General features: G+C 40.1%; 1 long non-coding RNA gene across 1 annotated transcript in view; it reads right to left on the reverse strand.

The window, feature by feature from the left end:
* The window catches only part of LOC103247067 (uncharacterized), an 81,052-nt gene that overhangs the window by 8,697 nt on the left and 57,035 nt on the right, over window positions 1-15,320 (reverse strand). The window contains exon 4 of the long non-coding RNA XR_012093153.1: window positions 13,010-13,154. This is a non-coding gene — a long non-coding RNA (uncharacterized lncRNA). The remainder of the gene's footprint in view (window positions 1-13,009; window positions 13,155-15,320) is intronic.

Here is a 15,320-nt window from a genome sequence, read left to right on the forward strand (position 1 = left end):
TATGAAGTCCAATATATCCATTTTATTTGTTGCCTATGCTTTTGTTGTTAAAACCAAGAAATCATTGTGAAATCCAGTATCATGAAGTTTTTCTCCTGTTTTCTTCTAAGAGTTGTGTAGATTTTGCTCTTACATTTAGATCTTTGATCTATTGTGCGTTAATTTTTTTATATGATGTTAGGTAAAGGTTCCACTCATTCTTTCCCTGGGATATCCAGCTTTTCCAATATCATTTGGTGAGAACACTGTCCTTTCCCCATTGAATGATCTTGGCACACTGGATGAAAATCATTTGGCCCTATATGCAAGTATTTCTTTCTGGGCTCTCTGTCCTATCTTATTAATTTCTAAGTCCTCCGTTATGCCAGTACCACCCTGCATTGGTTACTGGGGCTTTGTAGTAAATGCTGACATCAGGAAGTGTGAGTCCTCCAGCCTCATTGTTCCTCTTCAATGTTGTTTGTCTCTTAGAGTCATAAGATTCAATATAAATTTTAGGACGGATTTTTCTTTTACTGCAAAAATGTCACTGAGATTCTGATAGGAATTGTATTGAATCTGCAGCTCATTTTGGGTGGCATTGTCCTACTGACAATAGTGAGTCTTCTAATTCATGAAATCAAAATGTCTCTCATTTTATTGATATCAACATTAAGCAATATTTTATGGATTTCAGGTATAAACATTTCACCTCTTTGGTTAAACTTATTCCTAAATATTTTATTCTTTTTGATATGAATACAAATTAAAATTTTTTTCTTAATTGCCCTTCAGATTGTTCATGGTTAGTGTGTTGAAATACGACTGATGTTTGAATGTTGATTTTGTATTGTGCAACATTACTGAATTCATTTAATTCTAATAGGTTTGTTCCATCTTTAGGATTTTCTACATATAAGTTCAAGTTATCTGCAAACAGAAATAATTTTACTCCTTTCTTCCAATTTGAATGTCTTTTTAAAAATTCTTGCCTAATTTTTCTGACTGGACCTTTCAATACTATATTGAATAGAAGTGTCAAAAGCAGCATCTTTGTCTTCTTCCTGCTCATACAGGGAAAGTTTTCAGTCTTTCTCTGTTGAGTATGATGTTTGCATTGGGTTTCTTACATATTGTCTTTATGTTGAGGTGGTTTCCTTCCATTCTTAGTTAGAATGTTTTTATTATGAAAAAAATACTGAATTTCATCAAATGCTTTTATTGATTCAATCTTATTACTCATTATAGTTCTATTCATATATTTGTGTTTTTCTAGGAATTTGTCCATTTCATCTAGGCTATCCAATTTATTGGCATACAATTCTTTACAGTACTTTCATAATCATCATTTTATTAGAAATGGTAGTAATCAGTTCACTTCATTTTCTTTTTTCTTTTTCTTTTTTTTTTTTAAGAGAGAGAGAAAGGCTCTCACTTTGTAGGCCAGCCCTGGCTGAAATACAGTGGCGTGATTATGGCTTACTGCAGCCTCAACCTCCTGGGCTCAAGCAATTCTCTTTCATCAGCCTCCCAAGATACTAGGACTACAGATGCATGCCTCCATGCCCAGCTAATTGGTTTTTAAATTTTTTTGCAGAGGGAGGGTCTCCCCAGGTTACCTATGCTGGTCAAAACACCATGCCTCAAGAAATCCTCCCTTTGTGACCTTCCAAGGTGCTAGGATTAAAAGATGACCCACCATGCTCGGACTCCATTTTCATTTCTGATTTTAGTAATTTTAATCTTCTCTCTTTTTTTCTTAGTCAGTCTAGTTAATGGTCATTAATTTTGTTGATTTTACTTTGAAGAATCAACTTTGGTTTCATTAATTTCCTCTATTCTTTTTCCATTCACCATTTTATTTTTATCCACTGTAACCCGTATTGTGTCCTTCAATCACTGTGCTTGGGTTTAGTTTGTTCTTCTTTCATATCCTGAGTATGAGAGAGCTTGTTCATACCATTCTTTTAAAGGTTTCATGCAGTCAATGAAACAAGATGCCACACACAGATGAACCAATGTCAGCTGCTATATTACTACCAGCATCATTAGCCTTGAGGTCAAATAGTTCTAGAATCAAATCTCAGATCCACCTATTACTAGCCATATGACACCAGGAGAGATTTTACACTACTCTAACCTTGTGTCTTTTCATTGGCAAAATGGAAATAATGTCTACGTGACAGGGTTACTCTGTGAATTAAATGAGGTACAGGTAAAGTATTTAGCACAGGACTTGGCACATAGGACGTGTCCCTCAACAGTACCTAGTTCCATATATATATAGAAAAAGAGGTACCACATAAAACACTAGGACATGGTTACTGACTACTTGTGGGAGAGAAAGGAGAAAAGCTAAGTGCAAAGAATCAAGACTGGTATGTTACTTTTTATCAACTGAGATGTATCCATTTCGGGATTGGACATATGAGATAATTTATCATGGAAGACACCTGTGAGGGAATGTGGGGCAGGCATAAAGGCAGTATGGGAGAACCCACAGACCCCTATGCAAAGCTGACTCCTGTGTAAAAGAAAGAGAAAGAAGTTTTAGGTATCAATGCAGTTCTAAGAGAATTTTTGAAAGGCTGATGGGGAATCCTCCAACCAGTCACCCATTAAAGTTATAGAGAGCCTGAGAGAACTAGATTTGCTCTCATGCCCTTGCTGGGAGCCTGTGGGAAGGAAGCTTTCTGTGCAAAGGAGGTGGTGAATTTGAAATGCACTGACCTGGGCCTTCTGTCAGTCAGGTCCCTGCCATAGAGACCTGGCAGAATCTCATTCATAGCTGCCACCGCAGAGACACTGAGAAAAAGATGCAATCATGAAAAGGTGAAAAGGTGGAAAGTTCTAATGACATAGAAAATAGCAATCAGCGTTTCTCACATCTGAAAATTTTCTGAAATATCTGAGTGCAGTAGAGAATTGACAGAGGACTGATCACCAACCTAGAAACATGGTAAGGGGGAAAAAAAACTGCAAGAATATAATCATCTCCCATCAACTTTCCAACAGAAATAATGTATTCCTTGAAGAAACAGTTATAGAGTACCTCATGTTACATGCTTCTTCCTGAGGCTCCCCACCCTGTAAAATAACATCACTTCCATTCCTTCTTTTCTTTTCTTTCCATGACAGCTCATTCACCAATAGGACGTCCATAATGGTGTTAGTCCAATATAGCAGCCATGATGTCATTTCTGTATTTCAGGAAGACTGACAGGTATGACGGCCTTTTCTCTTGTCCTGTTTCCTGCAGTGCTGACTGCCATGCTTGGGAGAGAGAAGAGACTTATTTGCCTGTATCTGGGACTGGATCTCCTCCTTCCTCCACCAAACTCCTGCTTCTCAGCACTAATTCCTGCAGTTCCCTTTCTCCCTGGCCTTTATACTCCCTGTACCCCACTGTCTTTTAGACGTAATTATCTCCAGCCTCTGCTCATTTGTTTCTCAGATTTAAATGAGAAACACAATTTCACATTGTGGAACCCTCTTCATTATTTTTCACATCTCTCAATAGTGTAATTCTCTACATTCCCATAAAGCTCAACCACTTCTCAAAGTGCTGCTTGACTTCTTGTCTCCAGACTTTGAAACCTTCCTTGCATAGGACTGCCTCATTACCTTTCTAAAATCTAGTTAATTCACTTAATCAGGAATCTCCAGGCATCTACTCTAGCCTATTTGGTAAGTTCACATTTCTTCTATTTACTAATCCTTCTCACTTCCTTTACCTCTACTTCCTAGTATAATTCCTTCATCCTAATTAGAACTGTCTTCCTACACATCCCTGCCCCTTCACCCACATAGACATAAAATTCTTAGTTCCAATGCTATGCCTAAAAACAGGATGAACTCCCTACCACCATCTGCACTACAGACTTAACCACATCCTTCATCACAAGCAATCTCTGACCTCCTGGAGAACAAAGACTTTACAATTAGTCTGTGAACCTGAGACTCAGAACACAAAGTATGTGTGATTGAGACCTTTCCTGATGACCAATTCATGTGTTCAAAAAAGATACAGAAATGAGGAAGTCAAAGTCCCTACCCCAGGGGACATAAAGCCTAAGACGGGAAATGAGACCTGAAAATAATCATGATACCAAAATAGAAAAAAAGTGAAGGCCACAAGAAATCAGAGAAATCTGATGGGAAATATAGTTACACATTGGAATCACTGGAAAACATTTTTAAAAGTGGATGCTCAAGCCCCACGCATTAGTTCCAGTTTAAAGGTCTGGAGAGGAACCCAGGCACTGGTAATTTTTAATTCTTCCCTGACCCTATAAACATGTAAAGAGGATGGAGAACTCTTGTTGTAATAGGTAGAACTTAAAACTAAATCAATGATTTTCAAGTAGAAGTACCTGAAACTACTTCTAAAGGAAGTAATGAAAAGTAATGAAAAATACTTAAAAAGGAATTACCTAAGGACCTTTTCAACGTATATAAGACTGTATTTTTGGCCCTAATTATTAATGGGATACAGGAAGAACTCAGTGATCCAGTTGGAAAACAGAAGCTGAATGGAAAAGCCACCTTATTTGATATGTTAAAATATATAGAAAGCATTTTCAAATGTGTGATAAGTGATGCTAAACCTTCTCTAAATAGTATTTATGGGAACGTTAATAATATGAATATTCTAGGCTGGGCGCGGTGGCTCACGCCTGTAATCCCAGCACTTTGGGAGGCTAAGACGGCAGATCATGAGGTCAGGAGATCAAGACCATCCTGGCTAACATGGTGAAACCCCGGCTCTACTAAATATACAAAAACGAAATTAGCCGGGCGTAGTGGAAGGCGCTTGTAGTCCCAGCTACTCCGGAGGTTGGGGCAGGAAATGGCATGAACCTGGGAGTCGGAGCTTGCAGTGAGCAGACATCGTGCCACTGCACTCCAGCCTGGGTGACAGGTCAAGACTCCATCTCAAAAAAATAAAAATAAAAATGAAAAAATTTTAAAAAATTAGTATTCTAAAATCTATATGAAATTTCTGGAAATCGAATATGTTATCAGTCATAGTGTCATATGCCACAGAAGTAACTAGATTTCTATGTGAGCTGTGTCTTTACCATAATCAACCTAATAAAAACGTCGTTAGATTTTTAACCATAGTCATTTTAAATCTTTGTCATTCCCAGACAGTTGCTTTGATTCTTCCTTGAAGTATTTGTAATCAGCTGCAGTCCAAAATTGCTTTTTCTTTGAGGACATATATGGAAAAGACTCTGACAACAACTCTTGAATACAAGTTTTGATAACTTCAAGGTCATACCACTGGACTCTCTGAGAACTTTCAAAATTTTAATGAACAGTCTGATACCTTCATGAAATTCAAGACAAAGAAGAAAAAAACCCTCAGTTCTATTGCACTAAATAATCAAAACGATAATGTTTTCATGATATTTTATTGGAGAATGTGCTGATTCTTTGAATGTTTTAATCTCCAGATTTGTGAACTTTCTCTTTTAAGCTATTTATACTTTACAGCAATTTGGTAAAGTATACTTTTGGAAACAAAAATGGAAACATTTGCTTTTGCTCCGAATCTGAGTGCCCCAGAATTGGGAAACTATTCATGAGTATTCACATGCTTATGCTAATGAAGTTATTTGCACAAGTTCAGTAAGCATCTACTCTCTTTATAACAGGACACATTTGAAAACATTGGTTATGTTACTAAGGCTTTGACTGGGAAGTTCTATTTGAGAATATACATAGAATAAACCCATAGGGAATGCAGGGAAAGTCTGAAGTTGGCCTTTGTTTGGTTTCCTAGTCTCAAGAGGTTTTTGAAAGTTTAATCTGAGAGACTTATAAAACTTCTAGCAAAGTAAAGTTTAAAAAGAGCCTCCATGGTCCCTTGCTACTCTTGCTGCATTTAGGTAAAAAATCTAGGCAAGTTCGGTGAGACTCAACCTATTTTGCAAACAAATTCATCCTACTGGGATTATCCTTGGTGAAAATAGAGACCCCTATATAGAGACACATTATTTTGAAAAGAAAAACTGTAGAACACCTGTTACCATATTGACACACTGTCCATTATCTTTGAGTATTTATAATCCATTGGTAGACTGGACTGGACCCTGAATTCTTTTAGTTCTTCCAATTCATTTTTCTTCAATGAAATCATTAAGAACAAGAACAGCTCTGTTCCTGAAGCCATATAAGCTAGAGGTGGACAACTCAATGTAAATTTCATGGGAAAACCCTCGTGTCTGAGGTGTGGACCCTTCAGAGTTCACCAAATGTTCAACACCGTAACTTAGAGACACTTAAACTGCAAACCACAACAAGTTAATGACTGTACACTGTGGACAGCTTTTCTCAATATGTCAGAACAAGACTATCAATCATGATGAGACTCTTACCTCTCTTAATTTTTCCTTGCTTATGCCTGTCTCCTTTGCTTCCCAGAATAATGCTGTACTTAGGATTTCACAAGAAGTAGCTTCTAAGAGTAAGTTAACAGTGTCAGATATATCATGTCAAAAACACTTTTTTTTTAAAGATAGAGTTCCACTCCTATTGCCCACACTGGAGTGCAATGGCACAAACTTGGCTCACCTCAACCTCCGCCTCCTGGGTTCAAGTGATTCTCCTGCTTCAGCCTCTCTAGTAGCTGGGATTATAGGCATGTGCCATGACACCAGGCTAATTGTGTATTTTTAGTAGAAACAGGGTTTCTACATGTTGGTCTGGCTGGTCTCGAACTCCCGACCTCAGGTGATCCACACGCCTTGGCTTCCCAAAGTGCTGGGATTACAGGCGTGAGCCACCACACCTGGCCAACATATTTTTACATAACAAGAGATCCTTCAGTCCACCCAAAAACTGCCCTTAGCTGCGTCTTTAACTCAACTTTTTCCTCAAATGTATGGAGTTTCTTTTTAGGCTTCTACTTCTATACTTGCCTATTCTTCTCACTCCCTGTTTTAATTTAACATAGACATGCAATGCTAGAAAATAGAATTGCTCTCTACCAGCTAAACAAGTGGGAGCCTGTGCAGTTTCTGACACTTCTTCTTGCACATGGCTAAATACATCGGGTATTATAGAGACTCAGTTGTAAAAATCAACAAATGTGCTGCCAGGTTAAAATGACAAGACTCTTCTGGTTTCTTCTTTGATCTATTCTATTGTAGTTGGTTTACATCTTGCCTAAGGTGCATATTCCAAACTCTTGATATTTTCATCCTGATAGTCATACTGGTAGTCTCCCTCATGTGGTGCAACCTACAAACATTTTTATTTGCGTGCAAATATTTGTGTGCAGCCATCCTTCAAATATCAAATTATTTCTCTAGGACTGGAATTCAAAAACTCAAGGAAATGTGTGGTTTGTGGGCCGGGCGCAGTGGCTCACATCTGTAATCCCAGCACTTTGGGAGGAAAAGGCAGGTGGATCACAAGGTCAAGAGGTCGAGACCAGCCTCGTCAATATGATGAAACCCTGTCTCTACTAAAAATACAAAAATTATCCGGGTGTGGTGGCGCACACCTGTAGTCCTGTAGGGAGACCCCCGAAACCATTGCTACGTAATGAAAGATGAAATGCTCCTATTATTGTAAATACAAAATTGCATGCAGGATTGTGTAAAGACAATGCCAGGATGGGCTGCCAGAATGAGCCAACAGCGCGTGATGGACTTCCCCCTGCAGAGAGCCTATAAATGGACGTATAGTCAGGGAGGTTTCACATTGCCAAGATTCCTATCCCAGAAAAGCAGATGGTCATAGCTCTGGGAATGGAATGCAACTCTTGTGGAGAGACTATTAATGAACACATGAGGGGTACCTGTTCATATGGATAAGATAGGGTTACAAACGCACTTATGTTGCCACGGCTCTTCTAGGTCTCTTTAGGGTTTAGGCATACTCCCTTCTGAGAATTTTTGGGTTTAACCGGTTGTCTAGCTACACGTCCTGTTTCTATTGATTGTTTGCAACCAGCTTTTCCTGCAACTGTTACTGCTGATTAATATCTTGCTAATCATAGGATACAGAGAGACTGTGTTTCTGTTTTACAGCTGTATTAGAAATTGCTGATGCCCACACTATGTTGTAAATTCTCATCTCTGTATACTGTACTTCTGCATACCGATGTTATGTTAAAGAATTACTTCATCCCCATGTGACCATCTCACCTCATAATCAAACGACCCTAACTCCCTCACTAACCTACCCCTGACCTCACTAAATTTAATAATAAATGCTGGCATGTCCAGTGTATTGGTGGCATCACAGGACCAGAAAGCAATGACCCCCCTGGACCCAGCTTTCACTATCATGTGTGCATGTTTTATTTCTTGACCTGCCAATCCGCCTGGGAACAAAGAAAGAGGCCTGTTGCATTGTGGGCTGCTGGCCAGATCTAACAATATAATCCCAGCTACTTTGGATGCTAAGGTGGGAGAATCACTTGAACCTGGAAGACAGAGGCTGCAGTGAGCCAAGATCGTGCCACTGCAATGCAGCTTGTGCCACAGAGTGAGATGCCATTAAAAAAAAAGAAAAGTGGGGGGGGGGGTGTGGCGCCAACATGGCCAAATAGGAACGGCACCAGCCTCCAGATCCCAGCGTCAGCAACACAGAAGATGGATGATTTCTGCATTTCCAGCAGTGGTACCAGGTTCATCTCACTGGGGAATCTTGGACAGTGGGTGCAGGATAGTAGGTGCAGCCCAACAAATGAGAGTGGAACCATGGTGAGGCATCGCCTCACATGGGAAGTACAAGGAGGAAAGGAATTCCCTTTCCTAGCCAAGGGAAATCATGACACACAACACCTGGAAAATCAGGTCACTCCCATCCTAGTACTGTACTTTACCAAGGGCCTTAGTAAATGGCACACCAGGAGATCATATCCCGCACCTGGCGTGGAGGGTCCCATGCCCATGGAGGCTCCCTCATTGCTAGCACAGCAGTCTGAGATCTAACTGCAAGGTGGCAGCAAGGCTGGGGTAGGGGCACCTGCCATTGCTGAGGTTTAAGTAGGTAAACAAAGTGGCCAGGAAGCTTGAATTTGTTAGAGCCCACTGCAGCTCAGTGAGGCCTGCGTGCCTCTGTAGACTCCACCTCTGGGGACAGGGCATAGTCAAACAAAAGGCAGCATATACCTCTGCAGATGTAAACGTCCCTGTCTGACAGCTTTGAAGAGAGTAGTGGTTCTCCCAATATGGAGTTTGGGATCTGAGAACGGACAGACTGCCTGCTCAAGTGGGTCCCTGACTCCTGAGTAGCCTAATTGGGAGACATCTCCACTAGGGTCAGACTAACACCCCACACCTCACATGGCCGGATACACCTCTGAGATGAAGCTTCCAGAGGAATGATCAGACAGCAACATTGGCTGTTCAGCAATATTCACTCTTCTGTAGCTTCCGCTGCTGATACCCAGGCAAAAAGGGTCTGAAGTGGACCTCACACAAATTCCAACAGAACTGCAGCTGAGGATCCTGACTGTTAGAAGGGAAACTAACAAAAACAAAAAGGACATCCACACCAAAACCCCATCTGTACGTCAAGACCCATCGGCATGCTGTATTCAGAAGACCTAGCTGATGTGCAGAGACACACATATTTATAATCCCAAAGGATTATAAATCATGCTGCTACAAAGACACACGCACACATATGTTTATTGCGGCAGTATTCACAATAGCAAAGACTTGGAACCCACCCAAATGTCTATCAATGACAGACTGGATTAAGAAAATGTGGCACATATACACCATGGAATACTATGCAGCCTTAAAACAGCATGAGTTCTTGTCCTTTGTAAGGACATGGATGCAGTTGGAAACCATCATTCTCAGTAAACTATCATAAGAATAGAAAACCAAATACCACATGTTCTTACTCATAGGTGGGAATTGAACAATGAGAACACTTGGACACATGATGGGGATCATCACACACTGGGGTCTGTTGTGGGGTGGGTGGAGGGGAAGGGATAGCATTAGTAGATATACCTAATATAAATGACGAGTTAACGGATGCAGCACACCAACATGGCACACGTGTACATATGTAACAAACCTGCACGTTGTGCACATGTACCCTAGAACATAAAATATAAAAAAAAATTTAAAAAGCCAAAGAAAATTAAAAAGAAAAGAAGTGATGGAAGCCCAAAATTACGGTTTTTGAGACTAATGATAATTCTTTAAGTTTTCATCATATTCTCACCTAAGTGAGAGTACAGACACTCCAAAATAGAACCACACATGCTAGATATTACACACTGCCTCTGAAAATTTAAGGAAGTAGATTGTTCTCAAAACAGATCATATTTTTCTGTAAAAAAGATTCCAGTCTACCTGAGTGAGCATAATCAGGAAGTCCCCTCTGCTTTAACGTTTACCAAAAAAAGTGACCTGAAGTACTCTTATGTTAACCAATCAATTTATTTCTATGGCTTTGTTTACTGATCCGCATTTGACAAAACCCACTGTTATGTTATTGTATTGCCCAGGGGGAGTCATCACTGTATCTGTAGAGGGAGAACTGTCCCAAATCATAATTGACAAATAAAAGCGAATTCCATATATAACTAAATTAGTTGTAATTTTGTCTTGTCACACATGTTCACAGCAAGCAATGGCCAGTGGAGTCTCTCAGGCTGTATCATTCTCACCCTGACCTTCCTGCCTCTGTCTTTCACTTACAAGGACCTTTATGATGACACTGGGTGCTACCCAGATAATCCAGAATAAGCTTTCCATCTGAAGATAATCAACTGCATCACCGTTGAACAGTGCTTTTTCCAAGAAAATAAATGCGTGTGTTCCAAGTCTTAGCATGTGGATTTTTTTTTTTTTTTTTTTGAAACAGAGTTTCACTCATGTTGCCCCAGCTGTTGTGCAGTGGGGTGATCTCAGCTCACTGTAACCTCCACTTCCCAGGTTCAAATGATTGTCCTGCCTCAGCCTCCCAAGTAGCTGAGATTACAGGTGCCCGCCACCATGCCCAGCTAATTTTTGCATTTTTAGTAGAAACAGGGTTTCACCATGTTGACAAGGTTGGCCTCGAATTCCTGACCTCATGATTTGCCCATCTAATCTTCCCAAAGTGCTGGGATTACAGGTGTAAGCCACCGCACCCTGCCCGGATGTGGACATTTTTAAGAGGCCATTATTCTGTCTCATACAGGTCACTTTCATAAACATTATCCGCAACAAAAATACGTTTTGCCTTCCTTCCATGTCTCACTTTTCTGTCTGCACAAACCACAGTGAAACATACTAGCTCTGCTATGAAGTGGCAGGAGGACCCTAGGCCCCTCATTTGACCACCCTCAGGCTCTTTCCTCATCTGCAGTGTAAGGCTGACTCTTACTACATCAGAAAATGACAGTGGAAGAGTAAATTAACATGTGTAAGACATTAGTCACAGAGCCTGGTACCTGATAATCCCTCCGTAAACATTCCTTTTAGTCCTTTCCTTTCACCATCCCATTTTTCTTGCCCTCAACCATCTTCTTCTTCAACTCCTTTCTCTTCAGTAACTTTCTCAGTCTAAACTGCTAATTAAAGAAGCCACACTACTCATTCTCTCATGACTTTGATGGCGTGTTCTTGTGATAGAGTCTGCTATCCACTCAAGGCAATGAGCATGGTTTTTATGGAGAGGTCTGCTTGCAACAAGAAATCCTTTTTATGTTCGTACAAAATGTATACACGATTTCTCTTAACTTACACATACCAGTCTCAATTCAACCTGTTATTTCATACATGCACTTCATTATTTTATTCTTCAGTCTTTCTCCTTACACCTTAAAAATTAGGATAGTACAAAAACAAAAATAATGGTCTGGGCCGAAAGAAGGTATTCCTTTAGCAAGATGAATGTTTTCTTTTTCAAGATGATTGCTATCTGCTAGGCAGCTCTGAAGCCCATTTCTGGGTTTGGTTTACATCCAAGTCATTCAACTCTAATACACATTCTTAGATTCCCAGGAGATAATGATTGTCACGGAAGCCACACCCACTCTGAGCATTCCTACTGTTGGGTAAAGGAAAGTTTACAGAATGTTGTGCATGAGTTACTCCTCCTACATTCTTCTACTCCTGGAAATTAAGCTTCCCCACTAACCAGCTTTATCTCCAGCTGGCCTGCCTGACTGGAAAGTATCTCCACACTCTGGATGGCCATGGTGGTACTTTTGCCTATTCCCATAATTATAATAGCTCACACACTGATGCAGCACTCACTATGCACCAGGCACTATCCTAAGAGCTTTTCAGGTAGCTACAGTCCTGACAAAAAAATCCTACGTGCCATCGTCCCCATTTTTACAGATTAAAAAAAAAAAACAAAAAACTGTGACAGAGAAATATGTGCCCACTGTCACCTAACTCCATAATTTAACCTCATCCTCCACTTCATCTGGTAAGAGGACACTCTAAGATTTACAAGATCTCCTGAGTGACATCTACCTTCAAAAATGATTTTTGTCCCATTTACTTTTAGGATTTGACAGCCAGCGTTTTGTTTTCTGTCTCATCCTTCACTTATGCACCTGTTCCCTAACACTACACTCACAACTGCACAGCCCTGCATAAAAGCTAGCTTTTAGAAACCTCAATCTTTTTTGGAAAAAAGAAAGGCCCGGTACCAACTCTCACAAAAGGCCATTTTATATTCTATTGTCAACTATTTGTATGGCCATTCTCTGGACATAAACAAGTGCACTAGAAACAGAAAATGTAAAGAGAAGAAAGTAGGAGGAGGGTGAGTTTCTAGATAGACACACAGGGAAAGGATTCCAAATCCAGAAGAATTCATAAAATGCACCCAGGGAGTGTGGCTTTGAGCGATGACAGCCCCACTTGCCACGTTCCATGGCTGTTGACCTCTTACTTCCTTTTCAACCTGCCCTTCCTGGTCTTGCTTTCTTAGACCAATACAAACAACCTGGGAGCTGGGGTCAGATCAGAGCACACAGCATTGAGTGGTAGGGTTGGGAAAGGCAGAAATGGAAGAAGAGAGTTTGACTCATGAAGACCAGACTCACCTGACTCACCTAGGTAGACATCAAGTAGGCAGGCAACAGATTACTGAAGGGCTTTCCAGGACTCATGGTGGTTATCCAGAATGACTGACTGAGGCAAGGGTCTTGAACAATAGAGTTTTGTTGAGTCAGAGTTTGACGCTGCACCCTGGGAAAACATGAGTTTCAAAAAACCTCAGTGGCTTGTGTTCTCTCTGAAGAGGTTGCAGGAGGTTTAGTATTTATACATTTGATTAAAAGAGAGAAGGCAGGTAGGAAGAGATGGAGTGGGCAGCAAAACAATTGATCTGATATTATCTTTCTTCTGTGCCTCAAAAAATAAATGTTTTCAGAATGAGAGTTAAAATACTTCAGTTTAAGGGCTAGATTTTGATTGTTCACCTAAAGTTACAATCAGGATGTCTTTCTTTTACAAAGAAATATACATCTTGAAAGGTTTGAAGCCAAGAAAAAACAATTTGTTCAGGCAATCATCCAGAGATGCCTGAGATCTTTGACTGTCCTGTTTACCCATTCTTTTTTCCCTCCCTCTTCTTTTTTTTTTTTTTTTTTTTTTTTTTTTTTTAGAGATACAATCTTGCTGTTACCTAGCCTAGAGTGTACTCACTGCAGCCTTGAACTCCTGGACTGAAGCGGTCCTCCCACTTTAGCCTCCAAAGTGTCTGAGATTATAGGCATGCACCACTGCACCTGGCTAATTTGATTTATTTTGTTTTGTAAGGATTTGTTTTCCTTTTGTTGCTTAGGCTGGTCTTAAACTCCTGGTTTCAATTGGTCTTCCTGCCTTGGCCTCTCAGGCTGGGATTACAGGCCTGTGCAAGCACACCTGGTGCCACAATTCTTCAAAAGTTCTCAGAGAAATCATTGTAGAAGACCTCTGAGGCTGTACGTTTCATCTGATCCTACATGACTAGGAAGGCTCATTCTTAAGAAATCATGTCTTATGGATAAGGGATGAAGACAAATCAGAAAAAGGGAAAGGGAAGTCACAGTAACAAAGGGACAGTATAGTCTTGGAACCTTATTAAAGTCACACAACTGCTGCTTCAATTAGAGCAATTTGTTTGGCAAACATCGCTCTAACTCTCAGTTGTATGTTGACTCACCTGTAATATCTAGAGCAGTCTATAGACTAGGTTTCCTAGAGTTTCTGAAGCATCTTCCAATTGCAATGGCAATCTGACACAATTTTCTGAATTGCAGTCTGAACCCAGTGTTCATGTGTACCTTTTGTGTAGTCTAGTCATCAGCAGGCACAAAGGTTGTTTATGTATAAATTGCTATGATTTCTCCAGAGGTTTACATAAGTCGTCTAGTTTCAGCTTGCAAGGTTTAATCTACACATCTGACAAAAGGTTAATATCCAGAATCTACAAGAAACTTAAATGAATTTACAAGAAAAAAAAACCCCATCAAAAAGTGGGCGAAGCAGATGAACAGACACTTCTCAAAATAAGACGTTTATGTGACCAACAAACATATGAAAAAAACGTCATCATCACTGGTCATTAGAGACATGCAAATCAAAACCACAATGAGATACCATTTCACATCAGTTAGAGTGGTGATCATTAAAAGGTCAGGAAACAACAGATGCAGGAGAGGATATGGAGAAATAGGAATGCTTTTACACTGCTGGTGGGAGTGTAAATTAGTTCAACCATTGTGGAAGACAGTGTGGCGATTCCTCAAGGATCTAGAAGAAGAAATACCATTTGACCCAGTAATCCTATTACTGGGTATATATCCAAAAGATTAAAGATCATTCTACTATAAAGACACATGCACACATATGTTTATTGTGACACTCTTCACAACAGCAATGAATTGGAACCAACCGAACTGCCTATCAACGATAGACTGAATAATGGAAACGTGGTACATATACACCATGGAATTTGATGCAGCCATAATAAATGACGAGTTCATGTCCTTTGCAGAGACATGAATGAAGCTGGAAGCCATCATTCTCAGCAAACTAATACAGAAACAGAAAATCAAACACCGCATGTTCTCACTCATAAGTGGGAGATGAACAATGAGAACATGTGGACACAACGAGGGGAACATCATACACTGGGGCCTGTTGAGGGGTGGGGGGCTAGGGGAGGGATAGCTTTAGGAGAAATACCTAATGTAGATGATGGGCTAATGGGTGCAGCAAAACACAATGGCACTTGTATACATATGTAACAAACCTGCAGGTTCTGCGCATGTATCCCAGAACTTAAAAGTGCAATCTTAAAAAAAGATACAAATTTTAAAACCAATCCCAATGATCTTGTCCCCCACCTCAACAAAATAAAATATGTAC

Source organism: Chlorocebus sabaeus, chromosome 6 (genome assembly GCF_047675955.1).
Source record: "Chlorocebus sabaeus isolate Y175 chromosome 6, mChlSab1.0.hap1, whole genome shotgun sequence".
NCBI lineage: Eukaryota > Metazoa > Chordata > Mammalia > Primates > Cercopithecidae > Chlorocebus > Chlorocebus sabaeus.